At 52.7% G+C, this 5,520-nt stretch overlaps 1 pseudogene; it reads left to right on the top strand.

The window, feature by feature from the left end:
• The first annotated feature begins 429 nt into the window (after positions 1 to 429).
• Positions 430 to 5,071, top strand: LOC138666531 (uncharacterized; annotated as a pseudogene).
• The last annotated feature ends 449 nt before the right edge of the window (positions 5,072 to 5,520 follow it).

The following is a 5,520-nucleotide window of genomic DNA, read 5'->3' as shown; positions in this document are numbered from 1 at the left end:
AAGCAGGTGGCAGCTTACCGTGTGCAGGCCTTTGGGTGTCGTTGTAGCGACTGCGGCATTGATAATTATTGTTCCTGCCTGAGTGGGAGTAGTTTATCGCGTCGCTGCAGTGTGCCCAATAGCCGGTACATAGCAGGCAGCCTTTCTGGTGACTAATTACCCTAGGTGCAGTACCTAATCTGACCTGACAGAAAGAGGGGCACCAGAGAGCTGCAGGTTTCAAGTGGAACTGTAAGCAGGATATACATAAATCTCTGCAGTTCATGGGAGATTGAAGAGCAGTGGGATACCTAAAATAAGCCCCTGCTGTGAACTAAGAGGTCAATAGCCTTGTGTGTTTTTTTTTTCATCACATTGTGGAGTGGAGGGATAACTAAGATAAGCCCCCCTGCACATGTGATAGCCGTCTGTTGGCCTAAAGTCCGTGACATGGGGGTGACGGTCACGGTCCGGATTCCTAACATATTGGTGGCAGCGGTCCGGATTCGGGACATATTGGTGGCAGAGGTGAGGAATCGTGACAAATTGGTAGCAAGCGGTGGGATATCTTAGAGCATTAGGGTATGTGTCCACGTTCAGGATTGCATCAGGATTTGGTCAGGATTTTACATCAGTATTTGTAAGCCAAAACCAGGAGTGGAACAATTAGAGGAAAAGTATAATAGAAACATATGCACCACTTCTGTATTTATCACCCACTCCTGGTTTTGGCCTACAAATACTGATGTAAAATCCTGACCAAATCCTGATGCAGTCCTGAACATGGACACATACCCTAAGTGAACTGGTTTGAGCAATCATTCCTCTCACTAAAAACTTGCAGAAAGCTCTTGCGAGGACTCTGCGCAAATAAGTTTGGAGAACGAACTCCGTGTTTATTAGTCCTGAGACAATTGTGTGTACTGGTAATTATCCCTTTCCTTTCTCTTTGTTTTTCTGTCCTATCTTTTATTTGGCAACCACGGTTGTGCTGGGAGAAACCTTTTATGAGCAGCAGACCAGAGACACCCTTATTGCCTTATGCAAGTCACAGCACATTGATTTTGCAGGCAAAAACAAAGCCCCACTGGTCGCAGTTCTGGTGCAATGGGAAGCCACTCTAGACCACTCTCAGAGCCCAGTGGCCGCAGAAGCCCGCACCAGCGAACATGGTGCTGCAGCAGAGGTCCAACCACTGAATGCTGGCCCTGTTAGCAATCCGGGCGAATTGGACCCCCACCTGCAGGCGGCCTTGAAAGAATTCCCCACTGATGACCATGAGGGACGTCGGCAGCTGATTCAGCAATACCGGCAGGAGGCCGAGGCCCAAGCCGAGCGAGAGGCCCAGGCCCAGCGAGCCGAGCGAGAGGCCCAGCGAGCCGAGTGAGAGGCCCAAGCGGAGCGGGAGTACCAGCTACAGTTAGCTCGACTGCAAATGCAGGGGTCGTCCCAGTCCGGCCGTGAGCCCAGCAGCGCTCAGATACCGAAGCCCCGGCCCGATCACTTCCCTGTTATGGAAAAGGATGGGGACTTGGACACTTTTCTGTGGGCATTTGAGAAAGCCTGCAGACAGTACCAGCTGCCTACACAAGAATGGGCACGATACCTGACACCAGGGCTGAGAGGCAAAGCTCTGGAGGCGTTTGCTGCCCTCCCTCAAGAAAAAGATGGTGACTATGAGGCCATCAAGCAGGCTCTGATAGCCAAGTACCAGCTTACACCCGAAGTGTACCGTGTAAAGTTCCAGAACCTCCACCGTGGCCCACATGACAGCTACAGCGATGTGGCACATGGACTGGGGACCCATTTTGACCAGTGGACCCAAGGACTGTCAGTGACCTCCTTTGCACAGCTGCGAGATCTGATGATCAAAGACTAGTTCTTACATCTTTGCCCAGCTGAGGTGCGACAGTTCGTGATGGACAGAGAAGCCAAAGACGTGACGAAAGCAGCGCAGATTGCCGATGCCTATGAGGCCAACCATAGATCGGAAGTGCGGAAGCCAGTCACCACCAGCTGGAGAGGGGGTAAGCCTGCAACCAATGCCAGTACCCCTGCCAGCCAACACACCAGAGGTCCTGTACCCATAGCCAACAGCACCAGACCTACCACCGAACCTCGCCAGTGTTACTTCTGCAACCGGACTGGTCATATCAGTCCCTACTGCCCAGACAAGCCGAAGAAACCCTCATCCAAGGCCCCAGGGCCTAATGCAGCAGTTCTTTTGGTGGGTGGTGTGGCTGGGAGGGTGTGTGACAACGTACAGCACGTCACCATGGGAGGCCATGTTGCTACAGGCCTCAAGGACACCGCTGCTGAACGAACCCTTATCCGACCCGAACTGGCAGTCCCTGAAGAAATCATTCCGGGGAAAACCCTAACTGTCACTGGGATTGGGGGCATCAGCTGTCCCTTGCCAATGGCCCGGGTTTATATTGATTGGGGTGCTGGGAGCGGGGTGAAGGAAGTGGGGCTGTCTGATAATTTGCCCACTGATATTTTGTTGGGGACTGATTTGGGGAGGATGGATGCATACTACGTCCCTGACACCCCTCCCCATTCTGCTAGTAAGGGTAACGTTAACCCTGATGATGATGATGATGATGATGGGAAATCGCATGTGTTACCTGACCATGCTTTACCTTGTAATGATGCATCTGATAACCATTTTTTCCCTAGGATTGACGGTGAAAATGTTGTACCTGTGCCAACTGAACCTGATAATGATTTTTCTGGGAAAGTTGATGTGTCCATAGGTACAGAAGTGCTCAGCCACGTCGCTCTGTGGAGTGAGACGGCTGAGGAACCCCTAACAGGGGCAAGTGTCGGTGCTACAGGAAATGGGGAGATACATGGGAACCATGAGGAAGATGATGCCATGCAATTGACCAGTGCCACCGAGGAAGGTAACTGGCCCATAAGTAGCACTGCTCCTGAGGTAATGGGGGTGGATGGGGAGGTAGAGCCCATAGCAGCGTCGGCTGGTGGGTCTGTAGAAATCCCCGGGGAGACAGCCTACGTAGCTGCTGTCACCCGCAGTCAGAGTGCTCGGAACGCAGATAACTGTCTGCCTCCCGGACCCTCCTCAGTCATCAGTGTGACGGTAATAATTATAGGGGATAATTCAGGAGACTCTTTGCGTGGAACAAGACAACAGGACACAGTTTTATAAGTGGTAAAGTTTATATTATCACACGGTGCTTCAAACAGGTGCAGAGAGAAACTCAAGTCCACAACACTTGGTGCAAATAAAAAACGCAGCTTAGCAGTCAATAGGAAACTTCAGAGGTAGATGATAGCAAACAAAGTCTATGAAGCACAGTTATACTTGAGGAAACTTGACACGAATAGATCCTTGACTAGTCCAGATACAGATAGATATGCTATTAGGCAGTTCAAATCATATCTTAGCTCAACCAGGGAGGCCTGGTTAATGGTCTCAGGTTTTGCAGAGCAGAAACAGCTTACATGTCCAGCAAATGCAGATGGAAGTAACACGAGCAGCAGATGAAGGAGGATTACTGAACACTCGTGTGCAGCAGGAACTCAGCGCAGAGTGGCAGAATCTCCAACACAGGTTCACAGGAGCAGGTGCAAAGCTAGGGAGTAATCAGGAGCTGGCTGCAGAGCAGAATAATCTAGCACAGACTGAAGGCTGGGGTGCAGTTTTATAGCAGGGAGACAAGTGCACATGAGACCAAGGACGCCATGTTGGAAAAGGGCAGTAATGCACAAAAGTAAAAAATGTTCAGAGTCCTGACAGTGACCTGAATCAGAGGTGGACTCAGAGCAGGTCCAAGAGGGTTCCCGTGGGGAAGGGACCCTGACATCGCTTCTGGCTTCCCCTAGCCAGGAGTTTCAGGCCGCTCTGCACACAGATGCGAGCCTAGAGAGTTTGAGACTACTCGCCGAGACGCCCGCCTCCGTGATTGATAAGGAGAGGGTGTTCTGGGAACGAGGAAGGTTGTACCGGGAGACAGTACCCGGAGAATCACAAAAGGAGTGGTTGAGGGAAAGACAGCTGGTCGTCCCGCAGTAATTCTGGGGTGAGTTGTTACGGATTGCCCATGAGATCCCGCTAGCTGGACACTTGGGGATCAGCAAAACAAAGGCCCGGCTGTCTCAACACTTCTATTGGCCTAAGATGGGGACAGATGTGTCAAACTACTGCTGCTCCTGTGTCACCTGTCAAAGAGTGGGGAAGGCGGGGCCTGCTCTTAAGGCTCCCCTGATCCCTTTGCCAGTGATAGAGGAGCCTTTCCAGAGGATCGCGGTGGACATTGTGGGCCCGCTGGCCGTCCCCAGCAGCTCTGGAAAGCAATATATCCTTACTGTGGTAGACTACGCTACCCGGTACCCAGAGGCAGTAGCTCTGTCATCAACTAGGGCAGTTAAGGTGGCGGATGCCCTGTTGGCTATCTTTTCACGTGTAGGATTTCCCAGGGAGATGCTCACTGATCAAGGGACGCAATTCATGTCTCGCATAATGGAGGCTCTCTGTAAGAGAATGCAGGTGAAGCACCTGGTATTGAGTGCATATCACCCACAGACCAATGGCTTGTGTGAACGCTTCAATGGTACCCTCAAACAGATGCTACGCATGCTGGTTGAGACACAAGGGCGCGACTGGGAGTGGTACCACCCACACCTGCTATTCGCTTACCAAGAAGTTCCGCAGGCCTCGACGGGGTTCTCCCCCTTTGAGCTCCTGTATGGCAGGCGAGTCCGGGAACCCCTTGGGGTGGTAAGAGAATCCTGGGAAGAGGAGCGGAACCCTTCGGAAGTGTCCATAGTGGAGTATGTCATGCGCTTCCATGACAAGATGCAGACCTTGACGCAGTTGGTGCATGACATTGACAACCTGACGCAGGCTCAGGCTGATCAGAAGCACTGGTACGACAAGAACGCCCGGGAGCGGACCTACCACGTGGGTCAAAAGGTGTGGGTGCTGGTCCCCGTACCAACGGATAAGCTTCAGGCAGCCTGGGAGGGCCCGTACGTCATCCACCAACAGCTCAACCCGGTTACCTACCCGGTCACCTCACGCTTGACCACGCTCGGGGTAAGCGAAAGGCCTTTCACGTCAACATGATGAAGGCTCATCACGAATGTGAACCTTTCATCCTACCGGTCTGCAGCGTACCCGAAGACGGGGAGGAGGACACCCTCCTGGACATGCTGGCCCAAGCCAAGGCCGGTGGGTCCATCGAGGATGTGGAGGTAAGCGCCTCGCTAACTGAACCACAGCAGTTGCAGTTGCAAACCACACTGGAACCCTTCCGGGCCGTGTTCTCCAACCGGCCTGGAAGGACTGAGTTAGCAGTCCACGAGGTGGACACCGGGAATCATGCCCCACTACTGCGAACACCCTATCAAACCTCCGACCAGGTGCAGCAGGTTATGCGCCAGGAGATCGATGCGATGTTACAGCTGGGGGTGATTCGACGGTCAAAGAGTGCGTGGGCCTCCCCCGTAGTTCTCGTGCCAAAGAAGGACTGGACCGCCCGATTCTGCGTGGACTACAGGGGCTCAACGCCATCA

The sequence above is a fragment of the Ranitomeya imitator genome, chromosome 2 (assembly GCF_032444005.1).
Source record: "Ranitomeya imitator isolate aRanImi1 chromosome 2, aRanImi1.pri, whole genome shotgun sequence".
In the NCBI taxonomy this organism is placed as follows: domain Eukaryota; kingdom Metazoa; phylum Chordata; class Amphibia; order Anura; family Dendrobatidae; genus Ranitomeya; species Ranitomeya imitator.
Note: the sequence above shows the minus strand (reverse complement) of the source record. Positions and strands in the feature narration are given on the sequence as shown.